Genomic DNA, 13,971 nt, shown 5'->3' with positions numbered 1-13,971 from the left:
AATATTGTAGATTTGCTATCTTGATTTAGAAACTAGGATTACAAGAGTTTTTGTTGATAGATGAGCATTCTTTTAGAATATTTAATTAATAGGTTCTTTTTAAAAATAATTTTTTTAAAAACTGCTATTTTGGGAAAGTTATCATTTTTATAGACAAATATTGTAGATTTGGTTTTGATTTAGAAATTAGGATTACAAGAGTTTTTTTTAATATATAGCATTTTTTAGAATTTTTTTATCATTAGAATGTATTTTTTAAATAAATTTTCTAAAAACTGCTATTTTAGGAAAGTTATCACTTGTGTAGAAAATATTGAGATTTGGGATTGTACTTTTAGAAATTCAGATAACAAGAGTTTTTGTTGATATGAGCATTCTTTTAGAATATTTGATCAATATGTTCTTTTTTAAAATATTTTTTAAAAAACTGCTATTTTTGGAAAGTTATCTTCTTTGTAGACAAATATTGTAGATTTGGTATTTTGATTTAGAATTAGGATTACAAGAGTTTTTTTAATAGATGAGCATTTTTTAGAATTTTTTATCATTAGATTGTATTTTTTAAATAAATTTTTTTCTAAAACTGCTATTTTAGGAAAGTTATCACTTTTGTAGAAAAATATTGAAGATTTGGGATTGTAATTTAGAAATTCAGATAACAAGAGTTTTTGTTGATAGATGGACATTCTTTTAGAATATTTGATCAATAGGTACTTTTTAAAAATAATTTTTTAAAAACTGCTATTTTGGGAAAGTTATCATTTTTGTAGACAAATATTGTAGATTTGGTATTTTGATTTAGAAATTAGGATTACAAGAGTTTTTTAATAGATGAGCATTTTTTAGCATTTTTTAGAATTTTTTACCATTAGAATGTATTTTTTAAATATTTTTTTAAAACTGCTATTTTAGGAAAGTTATCATTTTGTTGAGAAATATTGAAGATTTGGGATTGTAATTTAGAAATTCAGATAACAAGAGTTTTTTTGTTGATAGATGTACATTCTTTTAGAATATTTTGATCAATAGGTTTCTTGTTTTAAAATAATTTATAAAAAACTGCTATTTTTTGGAAAGTTATCTTCTTTGTAGACAAATTTGTAGATTTGGTATTTTTATTAGAAATTAGAATTACAAGTGTTTTTTTAATATATGAGCATTTTTTTGAATTTTTTATCATTAGAATGTATTTAAAATAAATTTTCTAAAAACTGCTATTTTAGGAAAGTTATCATTTTTTGTAGAGAAATATTGAAGATTTGGGATTGTAATTTTAGATTCAGATAACAACGAGTTTTGTTGATAGATGGACATTCTTTTAGAATATTTGATCAATAGGTTCTTTTTTAAAATAATTTTTTAAAAAACTGCTATTTTGGGAAAGTTATCATTTTTGTAGACAAATATTGTAGATTTGGTATTTTGATTTAGAAATTAGGATTACAAGTGTTTTTTATATATGAGCATTTTTTTAGAATTATTTATCATTAGAATGTATTTTTTAAATAAATTTTCTAAAACTGCTATTTTAGGAAATTATCATCATTTTTGTAGAGAAATATTGTAGATTTGAGATTGTAGTTTAGAAAGTAGGATAACAAGAGTTTTTGTTTGATAGATTAACATTCTTTATAATATTTGATCAATAGGTTCTTTTTTAAAAATAATTTTTTAAAAACTGCTATTTTGGGAAAGTTATCATTTTTGTAGACAAATATTGTAGATTTGGTATGTATTTTGATTTAGAAATTAGGATTACATGAGTTTTTTTAGTAGATGAGCATTTTTTAGAATTTTTTTATCGTTAGAATGTTTTTTTTAAATAATTTTCTAAAAACTGCTATTTTACTAAAGTTAACATTTTTGTAGAAAAATATTGAAAATTTTGGGATTGTAATTTAGAAATTCAGATAACTAGAGTTTTTGTTGAGATAGTGAACATTCTTTTATAATATTTGATCAATAGGTTCTTTTTAAAAATAATCTTTTAAAAAACTGCTATTTTGGGAAAGTTATCATTTTTGTAGGCAAATATTGTAGATTTGGTATTTTGATTTAGAAATTAGGTTTACAAGAGTTTTTTGTTGATAGATGAGCATTGTTTTAGAATATTTGATCAATAGGTTCTTTTTAAAAAATATTTTTTTTTAAAAACTGATATTTGGGGAAAGTTATCATTTTGTAGACAAATATTGTAGATTTGGTATTTTGATTTAGAAATTAGGATTACAATAGTTTTTGTGTTAATAGATAAGCATTTTTTAGAATTTTTTATCATTAGGTTGTATTTTTTAAATAAATTTTCTAAAAACTGCTATTTTAGGAAAGTTATTATTTTTTAGAGAAATATTGTAGATTTGAGATTGTAATTTAGAAAGTAGGATAACAGTGTTTTTGTTGCGAGATAGAGACTTTTAGAATATTTGATCAATAGGTTTTTTTAAAATAAATTTTTAAAAATGCTGCTTTTTTGGGAAGTTTTATTTTTATAGACAAATATTGTAGATTTGATATTTTGAATTAGAAATTAGGATTACAAGAGTTTTTGTTAATAGCTGATCATTTTTTAGAATTTTTTATCATTGGATTGTATTTTTTAAATAAATTTTCTAAAAACTGTTATTTTTTGAAAGTTATCATTTTGTAGAGATATATTGTAGACTAGGTTAAGAGCCGCGCCTTGCACAAACATATATATAATTTATTTTTATGATATTATATATCTTTTATTTTAAGTATTATATATTTTTACATATTATGAAATAATAAATAATATATTGAATAATTAAAAATTTAGTAACTATTACGTATATATAAATTGGTACAAATACTTAAATAAATTTTATTAATCCAGACAAACATTTATTTCTATTTTTATGGTTAAAATTAAGTTTAAATGATATTAACATATGATATAGTACATTTTTTAATATTGACATCTGTTAAAAGGATTTTATTCCCATATTATTTTTGATAATTTGTATTTCTTTATAGCAAATTTTTTAATCAATGATAACAATAAATAATTTTGTGGGATGTTAATAGTTTTAGTAATTTATAATTTTAAAAACATTCAATGCAAAGTTTAAAATCTAAATATTAAGTTGTTAAATTGTTCAAAATGTTTATCAAAAAATTCAAAGCAAATTCGAAATTAAAATACTTATGTATTTATATGGTATATAATTTTTTTTTTTTTAAATATTATATACATATATATATATATTTTATTAAATTACATTTCCTACTTATTTAATTTCATAATTATTGTATATTGTTATAATAAATTTTAACTCATGGATCACAAAAATTACAATGTGGGATTGTTAAACACTTTAGTCATTTATATCGTTTTTAAAAATCAAAATATGACATATAGGAAAAAATCTAAATTTTTAATTATATAGTTAAGTGTGTTTAATTTATTTTAATAAGTTAAAAATATAAAAAAAATGATAGAGAATAGACTAATTTTTATCAAATTTGTATTATTCAAAATCATTAATTGTCATATATACTTAGCCCATTAGGTAATTCCATGATTTTTAATTAAGGAACAATGAAGAACATTTATGATTAATTTATGGTTAGTTTAATAAAAAGTTTTTTATATATTTATATGGACCAACATATTTTTTTAAGGATTTTAAGAATGATTGTGGTGATGACATGTGGCTACAAAAATATGTTGTAATGTTTCTCTTTTAATATATAGGGGATTTGGGATTATAATTTAGAAAGTAGGATAACAAGTGTTTTTGTGATAGATAGACATTCTTTTTAGAATATTTGATCAATATGCTCTTTTTTTTTAGAATTTTTGATCAACATGTTCTATTTTAAAAAAATTCTAAAACTACTATTTTAGGAAAGTCATCATTTTTGTAGAAAAATATTGTTGATTTGGTATTTTGATTAGATATTAGGATTACAAGAGTTTTTGTTGATAGATGTGCGTTTTTTTTTTTTTAGAATTTTGATCATTAGTTGTATTTTTTAAATAATTTTCTAAAACTGTATTTTAGGAAAGTTATCATTTTTGTAGAGAAATATTGTAGATTTTGGATTGTAATTTAGAAATTAGGATAACAAGAGTTTTTGTTGATAGATGGACATTCTTTTAGAATATTTGATCAATAGGTTATTTTTTTAAATAATTTTTTAAAACCTACTATTTTTGGGAAAATTATCATTTATGTAGTGAAATATTGTAGATTTGGTATTTTGATGTAGGAATTAGGATTACAAGAGTTTTTGTTGATAGATGAGTATTCTTTTAGAATTTATGATCACAACATGTTCTATTTAATAAATTTTCTAAAAATACTATTTTGGGAAAGTTATCATTTTGACAAATATTGTAGATTTGGGTATTTTGATTTAAAATTAGGATTACAATAGTTTTTTTGATAGATGAGCATTTTTTTAAGAATATATGATAATTAGATTGGATTTTGATAAATATTTTTTTTCGAATTCTGCTATTTTAGGAAAGTTATCATTTTGGTAGAGAAATATTGTAGACTTGAGATTGTAGTTTAGAAAGTAGGATACAAGAGTTTTTTTTGTGATTGATAGATATTCTTTTAGAATATTTGATCAATAGGTTTATTTTTTAAATTAGTTTTCAAAAAACTGCTATTTTGGCAAAGTTACCATTTTTGTAGACAAATATTGCAGATTTGCTATCTTGATTTAGAAACTAGATTACAAGAGTTTTTTGTTGATTGATGAGCATTCTTTTAGAATATTTGATCAATAGGTTCTTTTTAAAAATAATTTTTTTAAAAAAACTGCTATTTTGGGAAAGTTATCATTTTGTAGACACAATATTGTAGATTTGGTATTTTGATTTAGAAATTAGGATTACAAGAGTTTTTTAATAGATGAGCATTTTTAGAATTTTTTATCATTAGAATGTATTTTTTAAATAAATTTCTAAAAACTGCTATTTTAGGAAAGTTATCACTTGTTGAAAAAATATTGAAGATTTGGGATTGTAATTTAGAAATTCAGATAACAAGAGTTTTTGTTGATAGATGGACATTCTTTTAGAATATTTGATCAATAGGTTCTTTTTTTAAATATTTTTTCAAAAACTGCTATTTTGGAAAGTTATCTTTCTTTTATAGACAAATATTATAGATTTGGTATTTTGATTTAGAAATTAAGATTACAAGAGTTTTTTAATAGATGAGCATTTTTAGAATTTTTTTATCATTAGATTGTATTTTTTTAAATAAATTTTCTAAAACTGCTATTTTAGGAAAGTTATCACTTTTGTAGAAAAATATTGAAGATTTGGGATTGTAATTTAGAAATTCAGATAACAAGTTTGTTGATAGATTGACATTCTTTTAGAATATTTGATCAATAGGTACTTTTTAAAATAATTTTTTAAAAAACTGCTATTTTGGGAAAGTTATCATTTTTGTAGACAAATATTGTAGATTTGGTATTTTGATTTAGAAATTAGGATTACAAGAGTTTTTTTAATAGATGAGCATTTTTTAGAATTTTTTAGAATTTTTACCATTAGAATGTATTTTTTAAATAATTTTTTTAAAAACTGCTATTTTAGGAAAGTTATCATTTTTGTTGAGAAATATTGAAGATTTGGGATTGTAATTTAGAATTCAGATAACAAGAGTTTTTTGTGATAGATGGACATTCTTGAATATTTGATCAATAGGTCTTTTTTAAAATATTTTTTTTAAAAACACTGCTATTTTTGGAAAGTTATCATTTTTGTAGACAAATATTGTAGATTTGGTATTTTGATTTAGAAATTAGGATTACAAGAGTTTTTGTTGATAGATGAGCATTTTTTAGAATTTTTTTATCATTAGGTTGTTATTTTTTTAAATAAAATTTCTAAAAACTGATATTTTAAGAAACTTATCATTTTGTAGAGAAATATTGTAGATTTTAGATTGTATATTTAGAATAGTAGGATAACAAAGTTTTTGTTGATAGATAGACATTCTTTTAGAATATGGATCAATAGGTTCTTTTTTAAAAATTAGTTTTCTAAAAATGCTATTTTAGGAAAGTTATCATTTTTGTAGACAAATTTGTAGATTTGGTATCTTTATTTAGAAACTAGGATTACAAGTTTTGTTGATAGATGAGCATTCTTTTAGAATATTTGATCAATAAGTTCTTTTAAAAATAATTTTTTAAAAAACTGCTATTTTTGGGAAAGTATCATTTTTGTAGACAAATATTGTAGATTTGGTATTTTGATTTAGAAATAAGGATTACAAGAGTTTTTTTAATAGATGAGCATTTTTAGAATTTTTTTATCATTAGAACGTATTTTTTAAATAAATTTTCTAAAAACTGTTATTTTAGGAAAGTTGTCATTTTTGTAGAGAAATATTGAAGATTTGGGATTGTAATTTAGAAATTCAGATAATAAAAGTTTTTGTTGATAGATGGACATTCTTTTAGAATATTTGATCAATAGGTTCTTTTTTAAAATATTTTTTTTAAAAACTGCTATTTTGGGAAAGTTATCATTTTTGTAGACAAATATTGTAGATTTGGTATTTTGATTTAGAAATTAGGATTACAAGTGTTTTTTAAATATATGAGCATTTTTTAGAATTTTTTATCATTAGAATGTATTTTTTAAATAAATTTTATAAAAACTGCTATTTTACGAAAAGTTATCATTTTTGTAGAGAAATATTGTAGATTTGAGATTGTAATTTAGAAAGTAGGATAACAAGAGTTTTTGTTGATAGATAGACATTCTTTTAGAATATTTGATCAATAGGTTCTTTTTTAAAATTAGTTTTCAAAAACTGCTATTTTGGGAAAGTTACCATTTTTGTAGACAAATATTGTAGATTTGCTATCTTGATTTAGAAACTAGGATTACAAGAGTTTTTGTTGATAGATGAGCATTCTTTTAGAATATTTAATTAATAGGTTCTTTTTAAAAATAATTTTTCTAAAAACTGCTATTTTGGGAAGGTTATCATTTTTGTAGACAAATATTGTAGATTTTGGTAATTTTTGATTTAGAAATTAGGATTACAGAGTTTTTTTAATAGATGAGCATTTTTTTAGAATTTTTTATCATTAGAATGTATTTTTTAAATAAATTTCTAAAAACTGCTATTTTAGGAAAGTTATCATTTTTGTAGAGAAATATTGAAGATTTGGGATTGTAATTTAGAAATTCAGATAACCTGAGTTTTTGTTGATAGATGGACATTCTTTTAGAATATTTGATCAATAGGTTCTTTTTTAAAATAATTTTTCAAAAAACTGCTATTTTGGGAAAATTACCATTTTTGTAGACAAATATTGTAGATTTGTTATCTTGATTTAGAAACTAGGATTACAAGTGTTTTTGTTGATAGATGAGCATTCTTTTAGAATATTTGATCAATAGGTTCTTTTTAAAAATAATTTTTTTTAAAAACTGTTATTTTGGGAAAGTTATCATTTTTGTAGACAAATATTGTAGATTTGGTATTTTGATTTAGAAATTAGGATTACAAGAGTTTTTTTTTATAGATGAGCATTTTTTAGAATTTTTATTATCATTAGAATGTATTTTTTAAATAAATTTCTAAAAACTGCTATTTTAGGAAAGTTATCACTTTTGTAGAAAAATATTGAAGATTTGGGATTGTAATTTAGAAATTTCAGATAACAAGAGTTTTTGTTGATAGATGAACATTCTTTTAGAATATTTGATCAATAGGTTCTTTTTTAAAATAATATTTTAAAAAACTGCTATTTTGGGAAAGTTATCATTTTTGTAGACAAATATTGTAGATTTGGTATTTTAATTTAGAAATTAGGATAACAAGTGTTTTTTTAATATATGAGTATTTTTTAGAATTTTTTATCATTAGAATGTATTTTTTAAATCAATTTTCTAAAAACTGCTATTTTAGGAAAGTTAGAATTTTTGTAGAGAAATATTGAAGATTTGGGATTGTAATTTAGAAATTCAGATAACAAGAGTTTTTGTTGATAGATGGACATTCTTTTAGAATATTTGATCAATAGGTACTTTTTAAAAATAATTTTTTAAAAAACTGTTATTTTGGGAAAGTTATCATTTTTGGAGGCAAATATTGTAGATTTGGTATTTTGATTTGGAAATTAGGATTACAAGAGTTTTTTTAATAGATGAGCATTTTTTAGAATTTTTTACCATTAGAATGTATTTTTTAAATAAATTTTCTAAAAACTGCTATTTTAGGAAAGTTATCATTTTTGTAGAGAAATATTGAAGATTTGGGATTGTAATTTAGAAATTCAGATAACAAGAGTTTTTGTTGATAGATGGACATTCTTTTAGAATATTTGATCAATAGGTTCTTTTTTAAAATAATTTTTTTAAAACCTGCTATTTTGGGAAAGTTATCATTTTTGTAGACAAATATTCTAGATTTGGTATTTTGATTTAGAAATTAGGATTAAAAGAGTTTTTGTTAATAGATGAGCATTTTTATATAATTTTTTATCATTAGGTTGTATTTTTTAAATAAATTTTCTAAAAACTGCTATTTTAGGGAACTTATCATTTTGTAAAGAAATATTGTAGATTTGAGATTGTAATTTAGAAAGTAGGATAATAATAGTTTTTGTTGATAGATAGACATTCTTTTAGAATATTTGATCAATAGGTTCTTTTTTAAAATTAGTTTTCAAAAAACTGCTATTTTGGGAAAATTACCATTTTTGTAGACAAATATTGTAGATTTGTTATCTTGATTTAGAAACTAGGATTACAAGTGTTTTTGTTGATAGATGAGCATTCTTTTAGAATATTTGATCAATAGGTTCATTTTAAAAATAATTTTTTTAAAAACTGCTATTTTGAGAAAGTTATCATTTTTGTAGACAAATATTGTAGATTTGGTATTTTGATTTAGAAATTAGGATTACAAGATTTTTTTAATAGATGAGCATTTTTTAGAATTTTTTATCATTAGAATGTATTTTTTAAATAAATTTTCTAAAAACTGCTATTTTAGGAAAGTTATCACTTTTGTAGAAAAATATTGAAGATTTGGGATTGTAATTTAGAAATTCAGATAACAAGAGTTTTTGTTGATAGATGGACATTCTTTTAGAATATTTGATCAATAGGTTCTTTTTTAAAATATTTTTTTAAAAAACTGCTATTTTTGGAAAGTTATCTTCTTTGTAGACAAATATTGTAGATTTGGTATTTTGATTTAGAAATTAGGATTACAAGAGTTTTTTTAATAGATGAGCATTTTTTAGAATTTTTTATCATTAGATTGTATTTTTTAAATAATTTTCTAAAAACTGCTATTTTAGGAAAGTTATCACTTTTGTAGAAAAATATTGAAGATTTGGGATTGTAATTTAGAAATTCAGATAACAAGAGTTTTTGTTGATAGATGGACATTCTTTTAGAATATTTGATCAATAGGTACTTTTTAAAAATATTTTTTTAAAAAACTGCTATTTTTGGGAAAGTTATCATTTTGTAGACAAATATTGTAGATTTGGTATTTTGATTTAGAAATTAGGATTACAAGAGTTTTTTAATAGATGAGCATTTTTAGCATTTTTTAGAATTTTTTTACCATTAGAATGTATTTTTTAAATAAATTTTTTAAAAACTGCTATTTTAGGAAAGTTATCATTTTTGTTGAGAAATATTGAAGATTTGGGATTGTAATTTAGAAATTCAGATAACAAGAGTTTTTGTTGATAGATGGACATTCTTTTAGAATATTTGATCAATAGGTTCTTTTTAAAAATAATTTTTTAAAAAACTGCTATTTTTGGAAAGTTATCTTTTTGTAGACAAATATTGTAGATTTGGTATTTTATTTAGAAATTAGAATTACAAGTGTTTTTTTAATATATGAGCATTTTTTAGAATTTTTTATCATTAGAATGTATTTTTTAAATAAATTTTCTAAAAACTGCTATTTTAGGAAAGTTATCATTTTTGTAGAGAAATATTGAAGATTTGGGATTGTAATTTAGAAATTCAGATAACAAGAGTTTTTGTTGATAGATGGACATTCTTTTAGAATATTTGATCAATAGGTTCTTTTTTAAAATAATTTTTTAAAAAACTGCTATTTTGGGAAAGTTATCATTTTTGTAGACAAATATTGTAGATTTGGTATTTTGATTTAGAAATTAGGATTACAAGTGTTTTTTTAATATATGAGCATTTTTTAGAATTATTTATCATTAGAATGTATTTTTTAAATAAATTTTCTAAAAACTGCTATTTTAGGAAAATTATCATTTTTGTAGAGAAATATTGTAGATTTGAGATTGTAGTTTAGAAAGTAGGATAACAAGAGTTTTTGTTGATAGATAGATATTCTTTTAGAATATTTGATCAATAGGTTCATTTTTAAAATTAGTTTTCAAAAAACTGCTATTTTGGCAAAGTTACCATTTTTGTAGACAAATATTGCAGATTTGCTATATTGATTTAGAAACTAGGATTACAATAGTTTTTGTTGATTGATGAGCATTCTTTTAGAATATGTGATCAATAGGTTCTTTTTAAAAATAATTTTTTTAAAAACTGCTATTTTGGGAAAGTTATCATTTTTGTAGACAAATATTGTAGATTTGGTATTTTGATTTAGAAATTAAGATTACAAGAGTTTTTTTAATAGATGAGCATTTTTTAGAATTTTTTATCATTAGAATGTATTTTTTAAATAAATTTTCTAAAAACTGCTATTTTAGGAAAGTTATCACTTTTGTAGAAAAATATTGAAGATTTGGGATTGTAATTTAGAAATTCAGATAACAAGAGTTTTTGTTGATAGATGGACATTCTTTTAGAATATTTGATCAATAGGTTCTTTTTAAAAATATTTTTTTAAAAAACTGCTATTTTTGGAAAGTTATCTTCTTTGTAGACAAATATTGTAGATTTGGTATTTTGATTTAGAAATTAGGATTACAAGAGTTTTTTTAATAGATGAGCATTTTTTAGAATTTTTTATCATTAGATTGTATTTTTTAAATAAATTTTCTAAAAACTGCTATTTTAGGAAAGTTATCACTTTTGTAGAAAAATATTGAAGATTTGGGATTGTAATTTAGAAATTCAGATAACAAGAGTTTTTGTTGATAGATGGACATTCTTTTAGAATATTTGATAAATAGGTACTTTTTAAAAATATTTTTTTAAAAAACTGCTATTTTGGGAAAGTTATCATTTCTGTAGACAAATATTGTAGATTTGGTATTTTGATTTAGAAATTAGGATTACAAGAGTTTTTTTAATAGATGAGCATTTTTTAGCATTTTTAGAATTTTTTACCATTAGAATGTATTTTTTAAATAAATTTTTTAAAAACTGTTATTTTAGGAAAGTTATCATTTTTGTTGAGAAATATTGAAGATTTGGGATTGTAATTTAGAAATTCAGATAACAAGAGTTTTTGTTGATAGATGGACATTCTTTTAGAATATTTGATCAATAGGTTCTTTTTTAAAATAATTTTTTAAAAAACTGCTATTTTTGGAAAGTTATCTTCTTTGTAGACAAATATTGTAGATTTGGTATTTTTATTTAGAAATTAGAATTACAAGTGTTTTTTTTAATATATGAGCATTTTTTAGAATTTTTTATCATTAGAATGTATTTTTTAAATAAATTTTCTAAAAACTGCTATTTTAGGAAAATTATCATTTTTGTAGAGAAATATTGAAGATTTGGGATTGTAATTTAGAAATTCAGATAACAAGAGTTTTTGTTGATAGATGGACATTCTTTTAGAATATTTGATCAATAGGTTCTTTTTTAAAATAATTTTTTAAAAAACTGCTATTTTGGGAAAGTAATCATTTTTGTAGACAAATATTGTAGATTTGGTATTTTGATTTAGAAATTAGGATTACAAGTGTTTTTTTAATATATGAGCATTTTTTAGAATTATTTATCATTAGAATGTATTTTTTAAATAAATTTTCTAAAAACTGCTATTTTAGGAAAATTATCATTTTTGTAGAGAAATATTGTAGATTTGAGATTGTAGTTTAGAAAGTAGGATAACAAGAGTTTTTGTTGATAGATAGATATTCTTTTAGAATATTTGATCAATAGGTTCATTTTTAAAATTAGTTTTCAAAAAACTGCTATTTTGGCAAAGTTACCATTTTTGTAGACAAATATTGCAGATTTGCTATCTTGATTTAGAAACTAGGATTACAAGAGTTTTTGTTGATTGATGAGCATTCTTTTAGAATATTTGATCAATAGGTTCTTTTTAAAAATAATTTTTTTAAAAACTGCTATTTTGGGAAAGTTATCATTTTTGTAGACAAATATTGTAGATTTGGTATTTTGATTTAGAAATTAGGATTACAAGAGTTTTTTTAATAGATGAGCATTTTTTAGAATTTTTTATCATTAGAATGTATTTTTTAAATAAATTTTCTAAAAACTGCTATTTTAGGAAAGTTATCACTTTTGTAGAAAAATATTGAAGATTTGGGATTGTAATTTAGAAATTCAGATAACAAGAGTTTTTGTTGATAGATGGACATTCTTTTAGAATATTTGATCAATAGGTTCTTTTTTAAAATATTTTTTCAAAAAAACTGCTATTTTGGAAAGTTATCTTCTTTGTAGACAAATATTGTAGATTTGGTATTTTGATTTAGAAATTAGGATTACAAGAGTTTTTTTAATAGATGAGCATTTTTTAGAATTTTTTATCATTAGATTGTATTTTTTAAATAAATTTTCTAAAAACTGCTATTTTAGGAAAGTTATCACTTTTGTAGAAAAAATATTGAAGATTTGGGATTGTAATTTAGAAATTCAGATAACAAGAGTTTTTGTTGATAGATTAACATTCTTTTAGAATATTTGATCAATAGGTACTTTTTAAAAATAATTTTTTAAAAAACTGCTATTTTGGGAAAGTTATCATTTTTGTAGACAAATATTGTAGATTTGGTATTTTGATTTAGAAATTAGGATTACAAGAGTTTTTTTAATAGATGAGCATTTTTTAGCATTTTTTAGAATTTTTTACCATTAGAATGTATTTTTTAAATAAATTTTTTAAAAACTGCTATTTTAGGAAAGTTATCATTTTTGTTGAGAAATATTGAAGATTTGGGATTGTAATTTAGAAATTCAGATAACAAGAGTTTTTGTTGATAGATGGACATTCTTTTAGAATATTTGATCAATAGGTTCTTTTTAAAAATAATTTTTTAAAAAACTGCTATTTTTGGAAAGTTATCTTCTTTGTAGACAAATATTGTAGATTTGGTATTTTTATTTAGAAATTAGAATTACAAGTGTTTTTTTAATATATGAGCATTTTTTAGAATTTTTTATCATTAGAATGTATTTTTTAAATAAATTTTCTAAAAACTGCTATTTTAGGAAAATTATCATTTTTGTTGAGAAATATTGAAGATTTGGGATTGTAATTTAGAAATTCAGATAACAAGAGTTTTTGTTGATAGATGGACATTCTTTTAGAATATTTGATCAATAGGTTCTTTTTTAAAATAATTTTTTAAAAAACTGCTATTTTGGGAAAGTTATCATTTTTGTAGACAAATATTGTAGATTTGGTATTTTGATTTAGAAATTAGGATTACAAGTGTTTTTTTTTAATATATGAGCATTTTTTAGAATTATTTATCATTAGAATGTATTTTTTAAATAAATTTTCTAAAAACTGCTATTTTAGGAAAATTATCATTTTTGTAGAGAAATACTGTAGATTTGAGATTGTAGTTTAGAAAGTAGGATAACAAGAGTTTTTGTTGATAGATAGATATTCTTTTAGAATATTTGATCAATAGGTTCATTTTTAAAATTAGTTTTCAAAAAACTGCTATTTTGGCAAAGTTACCATTTTTGTAGACAAATATTGCAGATTTGCTATCTTGATTTAGAAACTAGGATTACAAGAGTTTTTGTTGATTGATGAGCATTCTTTTAGAATATTTGATCAATAG

Source organism: Brassica rapa, chromosome A09 (assembly GCF_000309985.2).
Source record: "Brassica rapa cultivar Chiifu-401-42 chromosome A09, CAAS_Brap_v3.01, whole genome shotgun sequence".
In the NCBI taxonomy this organism is placed as follows: Eukaryota; Viridiplantae; Streptophyta; class Magnoliopsida; order Brassicales; family Brassicaceae; genus Brassica; species Brassica rapa.
This window is presented reverse-complemented; position numbering follows the sequence as displayed.